This window comes from Trachemys scripta, chromosome 8 (genome assembly GCF_013100865.1).
Source record: "Trachemys scripta elegans isolate TJP31775 chromosome 8, CAS_Tse_1.0, whole genome shotgun sequence".
In the NCBI taxonomy this organism is placed as follows: Eukaryota; Metazoa; Chordata; order Testudines; family Emydidae; genus Trachemys; species Trachemys scripta.
The window spans coordinates 94,353,861-94,368,120 of NC_048305.1; the positions used below are offsets into that span (position 1 = coordinate 94,353,861).

The following is a 14,260-nucleotide window of genomic DNA, read 5'->3' on the forward strand; positions in this document are numbered from 1 at the left end:
AACTTTTGGGAGGCTGATGCCCTGCCTAATACAAGAAGCAAGTCAGTGATTGGCAAACTGAAGGCTCCCTTTGCGAGAGGTGGTATTCCAGACACTGGTCACAGACAAATTTTGCCTTAGAAGAATCCAAAGAATTTGCATGCAAATGGGTGTTTAATTGCCACATCTCCTCCCCAGCATACCCACAAAAGGATGGTAAAGTAGAATAAAAGGTGAAAACAGCTAAGACTGTTACACCAGGCTGTTTTCTTGTGGCTCAGACCCATTTAGTAGTTTTTGTATACAGGAATAATCCCATCACAGGGGTGCCAAAACAGTTCAGTCCAGCATAGGTACTGATGGGATGAAGAACCAAAAAACTGTTACCAATGAGGGGAGACCTGTTGGATCCAGAAGGATGGGGACACTGCCAAGAGGAGATGGCCAAGAATCAGCAACACAGGCACTAGAGTACAACACATCGGCCAAGGACTTACCGACCGCAGAGAGACGCTTCTGAGAGTATCCAGACATTAGAGACACACCAGAAGGAAGGGACAAAAGGTGTTCATGAGGGGGCAGTGGCACCCAGGTCATAGAGGTGACTACACAAAAGAGACAAGTGGTCTGAAGGAACAGGAAGCACTTTTGAGCCTGCAGACCCAACACCCACAGAGCACCTACAGAGAAACAGCTCATCTCAGCACTGAGACACAGAACCATCCGGTGGCCAACCCCACAGGGAGGAAGGAGACTCCACAGAGAGCTAGTATGCTAAGTTCGGAGACGGGTGACAGGGAGTCAAAGAGAGGTCACTTCTGGTGTGGTTGCCTTTTGAGGAAACCAAGCTATCTCAAAGACAATGTAACAATAAGAACATCAGAACATAAGAATGGCCGTACCGGGTCAGACCAAAGGTCCATCTAGCCCAGTATCCAGTCTACCGACAGTGGCCAATGCCAGGTGCCTCAGAGGGAGTGGACCTAACAGCCAATGATCAAGTGATATCTCTCTTGCCATCCCTCTCCATCCTCTGACAAACAGAGGCTAGAGACACCATTCCTTACCCATCCTGGCTAATAGCCATTAATGGACTTAACCACCATGAATTTATCCAGTTCTCTTTTAAATGCTGTTATAGTCCTAGCCTTCACAATCGCCTCAGGTAAGGAGTTCTACAAGTTGACTGTGCGCTGGTTAACCAGCTTAATCTGTGGTACAGATGCAACTCCAGTTTGGCTATGTGCTAGCAACCTCTGGCCAAAAGGACATGGGCTGGTGGCTGGGTGTCAATTTGTTTCTCATGTTTATAAAATAGGGAAGCTGTACCATTAGTGGAACTAGGGTCATTTGGCCTATGCTCTCTGAAGGGACTGTTATGGACAGGACACCAGGGAAACAGAACTGTTGGAGTTAGACTGGAAGAAACTCAGCTACATGGGCAGCAGTGCACAGTTCCACTTGTTTAACTTAACCTGCATTCAGCTTTAGTCGTTGTTAATGAAACATCCTCCGCTTTTGTCTGGCAGCTCAGGCCCCCGTACAGCTTAGTGTTGACTTGGAAATGCCCTTATGTATATTTTGAGTTTTGTCCATGTTTCTTTTATGGGGCTTGCTTTGAGACATACAGGTGGCCTTTCCCCTTATTATGATCGCCATGGGGCACTCCTAATTATCAGGTAGCTAAGACAAAGCACCACCTCGTATGTCTGCAGTCACTTCAGTGTGCTGCAGGTCTCATGAGACTGGCAAATTAGGCAGTGGAGGTTAGTGCAGCAGTAGCATCCCTGGTGAAAGATGTGTTGAAACTTGACCAACAGTTAGAGAGGTGTACTCTAAAGACATTACCGTAAATCTGCAACCCTAGGTGTGAACTGAGGGATAGACCTAGCCGTCATTTTCTCAAAGAAAGAAGTTTAAAGAACATCATACAATAGATTTCATTACCCTCCTTGTTAGTGGCTGACACCTTCCCCCAGTGGCTTCAGGGCTCTTGTAACCTCTGTAGCTTCCAAATCTGTATCGAAGGCATGTTTGTTAAAGTTTGTGGAAAACAATATACAAGCATAAATGATGACAGATTCCTCAAGTGCACCTGCCGGTTCAAGTCGGCTTTCTTACCCAGGGCCTAACTTTGGCCCAACTAAAGCTGACTACAAGGACATTCAGAGGAGATTGAGAGAGGGTATTTGGCAGAGGTGGTGGAGGACTTGCTAGTGGCAAGAAGGAAATCCACAAGCCTGAGCTACAATGGAATTTGGCTGAAATTTCAGTATTGATGCTGATATAAACCTGAAATGCAAAGATCTAAAGCATTCTGAACTTTTGTTAAAACACCCTATTCCTAGGTTTGAATCTGAACATACTAAAGAATTGTCTCTCTGCTATTGCAAGTGTTCCTGGTAAAAGGAACCCAAAATGTATTGCTTGAAATCCTCATAAAACTAGCATTTATCCATCTGTTTATATGACCATATTGTTCTACTATCTGAACTCCACACACGCACACAAATGAATTTATCCACACAGCCCCCTTGAAGGCAGGAAATTATTCCCATAGTAGAAATGAGGTAAAGAGAGCAACTCGCTCAAGATAATACCGAGGAAATTCTGTTAGAGCTGGGACCTGAACTCAGGTATTCTCAGTTGCAGTCCAGGGTCTTAACTAGAAGACCACAGTTCCATCTCTTTAGTATTTGATAGATTTCCCCCAAGAAGCTAATTTGGGTATTCCAAGCCTGAAAACCCCCCTTCTTTTGAGCCTGTAAGTGCACATTCATGTTTCTTACCCTTCTAGACACCGTAACTTTGACAAAAAGGATATCTGATTTGGAGATTCTTGCTATGAAAGTTCAATAATTGTACCTTTCACAAAGACATGGTGGGAGGCAGAATGGATCCAGTCTTCATCCTGTGAGTGAACATTTGTTTCCAGGCAATATCACTACCACCATTCTGTCCTAATTCGAAGTACCCCAAAGCAATTGAATGGCATAAACACAATGTAAGAAGGGCACTAAAGTTATATCTCAATTACACACAATCAATAAGACATTCAACAGCTTTATTTGTACTTTATCAGCCAGCAGTTAAGGGTAACAAAATCTCTGAGGCAGCCATTGTCAGATAGCTCAGGGTATGCATCAAAGAAGTCTATAAAGCAGGAAGAACTATTCCTCCTGTAATACATATGTGACAGAGGAGTGCTGATAAGAGACTGAACCTTTTTCTCCTGGCCTCAGTCATGTGTGGGTCATGGTTACATAAGGCTAACAACTCTGTTATAATCCACTGCAGTCAGTGCCTACTATTAACCCTCCCAAGAAGGTTAATACTCTCTCTCTCTCTCTTCTAAGGGGTTCAGCAACCAGCCATGCTTTGAAGATCTATACTTATGAAGAAATATGCAAGGCAGTTTAACACTCACATTTTTCTAGATATTACAAGCTTGATCTCCTAGAATTAGCAAAAACCTCCAATGTGCGTGTCTCAGTCATACCCTTTTCAAGCTCACAATTTATCCACGTATGTATTTAGTTATGGTAACAGTGTGTTCCCGCCAGAAATTAATTTTACTGTTTGTTACAGCCCAGCAAGACTGTTGGGTATGAAGGGGAAGAATAGGAAATGTGTACTTATCTGATCATTTTCTTTTTCAACCATTCTTGCCTGACTGCCTGTCACCCCCCTGCATGGAAAGAGGTGGATTTAATAGATTAGAGGTCAGAGTTATTAAGTTAAATACATAGAAACAGGCCACAGACAAAGATAATGTTCTGCCAGAAAGTGCTATAAGTAGCAACTCAAAAGTATATTGCAAATGTGGAAGGCTTCATTTCTCACAATGGACTTACCAGCAGTTACAGTGAGTGATCACCAGGTCCACAAACCACAGGGAGAGCAGGAAACCCCGTCAAATTGTCAAGCAGAAATGACTGAAGAAATGATATGACCATGCCAATAAAATGTAAAACCATGCCCCCCCCCCGGGTGGGTCACTGGCAGGGATCAAAGTTGGGATCTCTGACTCTTAGACAATGAACCTCTACTGCCTCAGCTAAAAGACCCAATTGTGTTAGCCAAGGCTGTACCAGGTTTGTCAATCCGGACGTCACAAGATGGGGACAGAGTGCCCAACCAACTGGGGGTGTGTCACAAAAGATTTTGCATTCTCTGCATCTGGCTTTGGGCTGTAAAACATCCTAATGCAGATTGGAATGATGACCCATCTCGCCACTTTCAGGACAGTGTGTAAAGCCCATCTTTTTTTTCATAGCTTTCCCTCAGTAACAACCATCTTCTGGTGAGGGGTTGAGACAGGGAAAGAAGGAAGAAATGGAAAGAGGAGGAAGGGGTGTGTGTGTGTTTGTGTAAGAGAGAGAGGCGGTGCGGTGAGAGGAATGGATTAAGCCAATGGCTGATGCTGGAGGAAGGGGAACAAAAAAGATCCTCTTAATACATGCTCCAGGTTAAGGAGGAGATTAAAAAAGACATCTGATAAATTGTTCCATTTTGCTGGCATTATACATTCTTGCAAGGCACTGAGAGAGCAAGGTGATGAGCACTAGATAGGGCATTATCATTATAGGGTTAAAATCAAGACCATGTGATAGAAGTCACACTTTCTCCTCCTGACGTGCTGGTTGAAAATGCCTTGTCAGGCCACAAAATGTCACAGAACCACAGGAATTAAAAAAGAAAGAAAAACATGCAACACTTTTGTATAGGTGCAACTAACAACACGGTAGAGTGGGTGACTAGACAGTGATCAATAAAGAGCCCAGGGCAGGACATATGGGGTGTTCTAAGTGCATAGTGTTACCCCAGCTATTTTAGTGTCTGGATAGATTAAAGTTCAGTTTCTACCTTTACACACAAATCCCATTGTAGTTAGTGGGAACTGCGAGAGTATTGAATTTGTTCCAGTGTGATGAATTGGGTGCACCTGGTCCCCTCAAGTGAATTTTGATACCTTTAGGTGGCAAATCCTAATGAAGGATGTAAGTGCACCCTCCAGGTGGTTGCATGTTTATTTGCTGTGCCTGCTGAGCCACAAATAGTCTGCCGATGAGACACAGACCAAGGGAATTATTAAGGGTATTCACATAAATGTGTTACTGCACAGCAAAGCAAAGTGCCCACGTTATACACGAGGTGGTGAAATGCTGTCGGGCTCCAGTATTAGGAGAAATGTGGTAGTGATGTATACGGTATGAACGATGTGGCCTGCAGACTACTAGCACTGCCTCTGCTGCTGTTGCTTCTGCTGCTGTGATTGAGGTGCTCTCACTGAACTGAAACTGCTGAGGATTTGCTCACTGGGATACCCATTTCCAAGTCTTCGTTTGGAGGGATCTACTGCCTACAGGCAGACACACAGAGACCCCCGTGGAAAAAGAACTGACAGCAAAAGGGGGGAGCCTTTTTTTCTGCAACAAGAGGATGAGTGGGGGGTTGATCAGGGAGCAGCAGTGGTTCAAGGTAGGAGAAGGTATTTTATTTGATTGCAGTAATGAAGAAATGGGGGCTGAAGGGAGGTGGTCGGGAAAGATTCAAGTGTCTTGTCAGTGTTTAATTTCATATTGTGATATTTCCTCCCCCCCCCCAAATGCTTTAATTGCTTGTATTTATTTCTGGACCCTACAGCATGTTATCATCTTAGTCCACAGAACCTGTTCTTAGAGGGATCCTGTTAGTGGATCTGTCCATATAGGTCCAAAGGTTTTTGTGTTTTTAAATCTAAAATTGGTGGGTGTGTATGGGGAATAGAGAAAAGTCTTGATCAGGAAAGCTTTGCTTTAAGCAGTGTGCATAATGTAGCATCTCATTTACCAGTTACACTCATGTGCCTGATTCCTATTAACTTCAATTTGAGAGAAATAAATGGGCTTTAACTCAAAGTTTTGTTTTTCACTCCAAGACCTGTCAAAAGGCTACTATTTGTCACATACCTCTCTGCAATCAGTGCAGGGGTGATTCCAGGAAGGAAACTCAAGTATGCATGCATGGCATTTATCCTCTGCTTTTACCATAAGAGTTAAGACTCAAGGAAATGGACATTTTATTACGCAGACTTGGAAATGAGAATTATATGTCTCCTTAAAGGACCCTCTCTGTCACACTCAAAATAATTTAATGCTTCCGTTGCTGGAAACTAACAATTTACTTAGAATTGTGGAGATTGTCCTCGGACCACAGGGCTTGTTGATTTCCAGATTAGGTAACCCTCTAACATTCTTTTTCTGTCTGCCACCTATGTGTGTACATCCTAATAGGAGCAACTAGAACCAGCTGTCACAGACTGGGTTCATATTTGTACTTAAACATTTTGCTGCCTTTCAGACTGCTTCTTGATGCCTCCTTAAAATGTAGATGATTAATCAATTGGGTTAGTGGCCAATTAGGCATAACCTTGTAGGAAAATAATTATGCATGAGTATATGGGATTTGACTAGTAATGTGGTACAGTATACACCCAGATTTTCAATAGCTATTTTCTAATGTGTAGACTCAGTGGCTTCTCCTTAATTTAAGACAAAAATCAAAGTGAGATGACAATGCATTGCCATTTGTCAGGGGACAATTCATTTTCATTGGCAGTGAAATATGTATTTTAGTTGGCTTCTTGCTTTCCGCCCTTTTTGTTTTAAAACTATCTTCTTGTCTGTCACTAAAGATTTTCCTCCTTTTAAATATGTTCTTTGTAATTCCACAGCTTGCTTTGGTTATTTGGTTTAGACAAATGAATTTTACTTCAGTGCCCTAGGAGTCTCATAGGAGGAGGTTACAGTGTTATGCCTTTTGAGGACAGTCATTTTAACTGATCTTGTTAAGTAACACCATTATTAAATGAATACAAATTGAAGCAAATGCATTTTTCGGTGCTCACAAGTTCTGCTTCTGAGCTAAATTTCTCTTTATGACTAGAGAGGTTTTTGCACTGCAGTATTACAATACAGCCATATTAAAAAGGTCCTTGGAGCAAATAACCCTCCAATACTGCAGCTTCATCTTCAATAGACCTAAGTAATTCTGTGGGAAATAATAACATTGGATTTAAACAATCTAGGCTGAATTGAAGTTCCCCCCCCGCCCACTCCTATTTTATTTGTAAGCTTCTTGTAGCTTTTTATGCCAGGGACAAATCTAAAACCCATGTCTAAAAAGTGAAAGAAAAAATATTTTAATTCATATTGCCTCCCTCCCTCCTCCCCCCCCTTTTTTTTTTTTTGGTGCAACAGGTTCTGTAGCCCTTTTTAAAAATAGATTGACAGTGAAGTATATGCCTGACTGTATTTCCTTAAGGAAATAGAGTGTAGTGTCTGTTCTGCAGACCAACATTGGTACATAACATCATTTTCTTCTCTGTACTGTTTATTATCTTGTTTCTATAATGTAACAAAGCGGTGGTGGGGGGAGGGGGGTGGCGAGGGAGAGGAAGGAAACTCCGGATAAAAGAAGAGATTCCAAAGGGATTATTGTACTGGCAATTTATGAACTATTAGGGTTTATTCTGAGGCAAACTGTATTGTATATGGTGCTTTCACTGAGATGTGGCATTGAAGTCAGTCATGATATAGGCAAGTACATGTAGTACAGCAATCTCTCACCACATCCATACTTCATAATTTTGAGGTGTAAAGAACAGACCCAGAACTAAGCCATTTGCCTTCAGTGCTAAATCTCGAGTTTTGAGTGGAGGTGAAGAGCGTTTGCTTATTTCTCTGTAACTGCAACTTTTGTTTTCATTTCATTGTTTTTTTACAAATGAATCTATTTTAATCATGTAGAAACTGAAGAGATAAGGGGGGACTATCTATTTGGTCCAAACAAGAAGTAGGAGATTTCTGCAGTAGAACCTCAGCGTGAGGAACACCAGAGTTACTAACTGACTGGTCAACCACACACCTCGTTTGGAACAGGAAGTATGTAATCAGGCTGCAACAGAGACAAAAAAAGGCAAATACAGTACAGTGTTAAATGCAAATTACTTAACCCCCCCTTTTTTTTAATTTTTAAATTGACAAGGTAAGGAAGCTTTCTGCGCTTGTTTTGTAACCCACACACCACCTGGGTGTGGTGCTCTGTCCCATCTAGTGGCACTGAGACCACTTAGAGAGAGATTAATGAGTCTGCTCTACAGCCTTAGCTACTAGCCATATGGCTTTTAGCTCATGCAGTAGAGGGTTGTGCAGTAAGCTCCAGAGGCCCCTGGTTCAATCCCATCCACCCGCTGATGACCAGGGTCTGTTGGTATTACAGTTTCATTTAAATTAAGATGGCTACAATGCAGCATTTTTCTTCTACGTAGTAAAGTTTCAAAGCTGCATTAAGTCAGTGTTCAGCTGTAAACTTTTGAAAGAACAACCATAACATTTGGTTCAATGTTACGAACAACCTCCATTCCAGAGGTGTTCGTAGCTCTGAGGTTCTACTGTACATGTCATTTGTCTGAAGTGTAAGTTTGGCCTGATCAGTCAGATGCTTGCGTACCAAACATTGCTCCACACAAACCTTTCGAGTACAAATCCTCTCATTGATTGGAGAGTGGCATTGCTTAGGGTGACATCTGTTTGAGTGACAGATATTTATTGCAGAGGGAAACTAATAGCAAACTGATGGAGAGTTGGAATGTTACCTGTATAAACCAGACTTGAAGAGGGATACATTTGCTATTTGGCGGGGAAGGGAATCCTTCCATTTTTAGATATGTTCAGTCCAGGGCTTCAGTAACTGTAGTAATGCTAATTTTCTATCAATTTGCATGCAGGAATGCCTAGACCATTTAGAGCAAAGTAATTCAAGCTCTACTTTATCTGGAGTGTAAGGTTTTTTGTTTGTTTGTAAAAGAAGGGAGGAGAAGAAAGGGCAAAGAGTTACCTTATTCAGATCCTGTTCAGGCCATTGATGAAACAGAACAGTTAAAGAAACAATTCAGGTTTTGGAATTACGTTTCTCTTGATGGACAAATGAAGCTTAAAATGGCCAGATGCATCACTTCATTGTAACACTATTTGTTAATGTTTGCACATCACTTATTGATTAAAATAAGACCAGCTGCTCAGGTGTGCTAGGGCTGTTTTGCACTGCTCTGTTGGGGGCAAAACTGCCTTAAAACTCACAACCAGACCCCCAAGAATGTCCTCACCTTGCTTAGCGGTGTGGTGTGGCTGAGGGGAAGAGCATGTGGCCCCCTGAATCCCCAGCAGCTGGATTGTTGGCAATTTCCTCTTAATAAGAGCAGCATGAGGGCTGCTGTAACTTGTGTTGAGGTCAGGACTGGTGCTCAGACAGCCCGGTATTGGGATAGCATGAAATTGGCCTAGTCACCTTCATAAACGCTTCAGCGCCGCTGAGCTAAGATTCCCACACACTTCACTTCAAACTCACTGGTTTAGATTAAAACCTAAAATAAATGTATTAACTACAAAAGATAAAGTGATTATAAAGGATAGCAAAGAGATCAAAGCAAATTACCTAGCAAATAAACAAAAATGCCAACTAAGCTTAATATACTAGATAGATTGAATATGAACTAGCAAATTCTCACCCCAACTGAGGGTACAGGCAGACTTGTAGATTCTTAAGGCACAAGCTGTGTTAGCTTTACAGCTTGGGTTTCTCAGGTCTTCATACACAGGCTAGAAATCCTTTTAGCCTGGGTCCAGCACTTCCAGTGAAGAACAACAGATGATGTCACTCTCTGCCTTATATAGCTTTAGCATATGATGGGAACTCTTTGTTTCAAAACTTGGTTCCCAGATGGGTTTGTGGGAAAAAATACTGACATCCCAAGATGGAGTCCGGCATCATGTGGCCTGGTCACATGTCCTTGTAGAGACATAGCAGCCATCACTTACAGGCTGTTTGGAGTGTTCTCAGGAAGGCTTACCAGGTGGAAGATGTCCATGCAGTGTGCAGAGGCGGTCAAAAAAGCAAACCGGATGTTAGGAATCATTAAAAAGGGGATAGAGAATAAGACTGAGAATATATTATTGCCCTTATATAAATCGATGGTACGCCCGCATCTCGAATACAGTGTACAGATATGGTCTCAAAAAAGATATACTAGCACTAGAAAAGGTTCAGAAAAGGGCAACTAAAATGGTTAGGGGTTTGGAACGGGTCCCATATGAGGAGAAATTAAAGAGGCTAGGACTCTTCAGCTTGGAAAAGAGGAGACTAAGGGGGGATATGATAGAGGTATATAAAATCATGAGTGATGTGGAGAAAGTGGATAAGGAAAAGTTATTTACTTATTCCCATAATACAAGAACTAGGGGTCACCAAATGAAATTAATAGGCAGCAGGTTTAAAACAAATACAAGGAAGTTCTTCTTCACACAGCGCACAGTCAACTTGTGGAACTCCTTACCTGAGGAGGTTGCGAAGGCTAGGACTATAACAGCGTTTAAAAGAGAACTGGATAAATTCATGGTGGTTAAGTCCATTAATGGCTATTGGCCAGGATGGGTAAGGAATGGTGTCCTCCATCCTCTGACAAACAGAGGCTAGGAGGGGGATGGCAGGAGAGAGATCACTTGATCATTGCTTGTTAGGTCCACGTCCTCTGGGGCACCTGGCATTGGCCACTGTCGGTAGACAGGATACTGGGCTAGATGGACCTTTGATCTGACCTGGTATGGCCATTCTTATGAGATAAGCTTCTCCTAAAGCCTATTGGTTTTTCCCTAATGGCTCATTGTCCTGAATAGACCCTTCCCAGTCAGCTAACTAGACTGAAAGCATCTTGTCTAGTGGGCGTTGCCCAGGTGTTACTACATTTACAGTACAGATACATAGTCAGTATTTATAACTTCAGATACAAAAATGATACATGCATACAAATAGGATAATCATATTCAGCAAATCATAACTTTTCGAATGACACCTTACACAACCTGTCTTGAATAAAATACATCATAATTATGCTATAATCATATCCTAATAATATCACTATGGAGAATCTGGGGTGCAGTGTCACGTGGGACCTTTCAGTTTTGTCTTTAAAGTGCCGTGCACGGTTACAATGGTCCATCTAGCCAAGTATTCTGTCTCCCAACAGTGGCCAATGCCAGGTGCTTCAGAGGGAATGAACAGAACAGGGCAATTACTGAGGGATCCATCTCCTGTTGTCCATACCCAGCTTCTGGCAGTCAGAGGCTACGGACACCCAAAGCATAGGGTTGCATCCCTGACCACCTTGGCCAATAGCCACTGATGGACCTCCTCCAGGAACTTACCTCATTCTTTATTTAATTCAGTTATAGTTTTGGCCTTCACAATATCCCCTGGCAACAAGTTCTATGGTTTGACTGTGAGTTGTGTGTGTTTTAAACCTGCTGCCTATTCATTTCGTTTGATGACCTCTGGGTCTTGTTTTATGTGAAGGAGTAAATAATAGTTTCTTATTCACTTTCTCCACACTATTCATGATTTTGTAGAACTCTATCATATCCCCTTAGTCATCTCTTTTCCAAGCTGAAAAGTCCCAGTCTTTTAAGTGGCTTCCATATGAGGAGCGGTTTCATACTCCTAGTCATTTTTTGTTGCCCTTCTCTGTACCTTTTCCAATTCCAATATTTTTTTGAGATAGGGCGACCAAAACTGCACGCGGTATTTAAGGTGTGGGCATACCATGGATTTATATAGTGGCGTTATGATATTTACTGTCGTCTTATCTATCCCTTTCTTAATGGTTGCTAACATTCTGTTAGCTTTTGACTGCCACTCCACATTGAGCAGATGATTTCCGAGAACTATCCACTATGACTCCAAGATCTTTCTTGAGTGGTGACAGCTTTTCTTAGGCCCCATCATTTTGTATGTGTAGTTGGGATTTTGTTTTTCAATGTGCATGCTTTGCATTTATCAACACTGAATTTCATCTGCTATTTTCTTTCCCAGTCACCCAGTTTTGTGAGATCTCTTTGCAGTCTGCTTTGGACTTTACCATCTTGAATAATTTTGTATTGTCTGCAAATTTTGCTACTTCACTGTGTACCCCTTTTTCCAGAAGTTATGTTAAACAGCACTGGTTATGGTGATATGTATAATAAACAATAGTTTGTACACTTCAGAACATGATTTTGCAAGCCCGTCAAAAGTAAGCAGAATCATTTCTGACACCCTTACCTAGTTCCTTTGTGCCTCTGTTAGCGCATGTAAACTTTTCAACACTCTGCTATACTTAGAGATGACAAAATAGATTAACAATACCTAATGGGCCATATCCTCATCTGGTGTAAATAAGCATAGCTCCATTAAACTTGGTGGCGCTTCATCAGTTTACACCAACTGAGGATATGGCCCATTGCTTGTACAAGGCCTGACTGATACTTACTTTTGCTATGTTGTACTTTTACTGCACAAGAAGCCCTCCTTAAATCAATGAGATTACTCCTGGAATAATTTACTCTTCAATGTGAATAAAAGCATCAGAATCTGGTTCATAGTGCCTTTCTTCCAGGAGATGTATACAGATTCTGTTCAGGGATTGCCCACTGTTGAAATTCATGCACCCCTGGAGTAGAACTGAGCAGCCATTCCAGACTAGCAATGTTCTACCGGAGGGGGCTTGGGGAAGAGAAATGAGAAAAAACGAATCCATTTGAAATCATAGGGGGAATTTTAGGCAACAGAATGTAATTATCCAAGTTGGATATTGGCCAGGATATGTTAGCTAACATTTTTAATCTGGCAAAAAAATCTTGGGATTTTTAATAACAAATGGCGAGGATTATGTTTTACGTCTTATTTGAAAGCTTGACTTAAGGATGGAGTCAGTGGTTTGCTTTCCCTCTGAATAAGTTGCTTTCATCAATATGTGTTCCAGCATAAGAGCCTATCACTCTCCTGATGTACGTGGCCTACATCTCTGTGTATCCAGGAGCTTTTTCCGTTCTCCACTGCAAGTTATCCAAATAAACTCGAGACAATGAGCATTACTTTATGGTCTTCCTTTTTGACTTAATTTCCTTTCCTTTTTTGCTTCTAATGCACTCTTCATATTAATATCTAGGTGAAACCCCAATGTGTCATCCAAAGGGCTAATACTCTTCCCCACTACAAAATGTTGCTGTTTATTCCATTAGCCCTGTGGTAACCCAAGTGATGAAATCAGTATATGAAAACCTTTCCAAAGCTATTAAAGTTAACAAGGAGTTCTACATTCTTGAATCCTTTAAATATGTCTAGGAGTTACATTACTAAGCTTTTTGTATATTTGTGGGCAGTTTGGGTTGTCTCTTCTTTAACTGCTTCTCCATGTCCCCCAGGACTTGGTTCCAGGAGACTTATGCTTTCTGAATTGAGGGGTGTTAGCCCTCCAGAACAGAACATAGAGGAACACTAAAACCTGCTACACACAAGTGTAGGTCGCTTCTGCAACAGCGAGGGGATTTCAGTTTAGTCAGCTGAGCCTGGTTGGATGAGTCTACGGATCCTATTAATCTTTCTGTAGGAGTAGCTTTAAAGTACCGATAGGTCTGAGTTGAAAAGTTCTAACCCAAAGAGATGAAGACGTTTGAATCAAAATCCCAGCTCCAGACTTTTAAAGACGTACTAACAGCCAAATATTTTTTTGAAAAAAATATTAAAAGAATTATCAGTGGCCATTTGGGGGAGTGGGAGAAAACCATGCTTCCTAATGTAGGGCAAGCGGTTATAAAATAAACCTATCTCTGGCATCCTCCATGACTGTGTAAGGCCAGGTTCTATCTGTCATACATCAAGTGGATAGGTGTAGAGACTTCATATGTAAATAAAATGTCCATTCCATCTGTCTCTCTCTGTGGTTTGGCTCACAACAACGACAAATAGAATAATAGAATATCAGGGTTGGAAGGGACCTCAGGAGGTCATCTAGTCCAACCCCCTGCTCAAAGCAAAACCAATCCCCAGACAGATTTTTACCACAGATCCCTAAATGGCCCTCTCAAGGATTGAACTCGTGCTTGGGAGAACTTGATGAATATCTTATGTTGGCCAGGTGTAAAGCTGTGATTTTTGACATTTCATGCCTCGTGGGCATTATGCTGTCATGTGGCACAGCAGGCTGGGGATCGTTTTGCATTAATGGAGTCTTTGGGAATAAAAGGGTGGGGGGATAAGAACAAATAACGTATGGAGTAGTCTATCCAGTGTAAGGAGGATGGTTAAGTGTCTTCAAACATCATTTTTCACTAATTGTACCATTTGAATTGTGACCTAGTTCTAATCACAATCTGTCACTTTTAATATTTCTTTTTTTCATTCTATTATACACACACACTGAGGTAGT

The 14,260-nt window shown here is 41.7% G+C and overlaps 1 protein-coding gene across 4 annotated transcripts in view; it reads left to right on the forward strand.

The window, feature by feature from the left end:
* The first annotated feature begins 5,235 nt into the window (after positions 1-5,235).
* The window catches only part of DAB1 (DAB adaptor protein 1), a 706,595-nt gene continuing 697,570 nt past the window's right edge, over positions 5,236-14,260 (forward strand). For all 4 annotated transcript variants that reach the window (XM_034779101.1, XM_034779102.1, XM_034779096.1 and 1 more), the window contains exon 1: positions 5,236-5,460. The gene's annotated coding sequence lies outside the window, so the exon portion shown is untranslated. The remainder of the gene's footprint in view (positions 5,461-14,260) is intronic.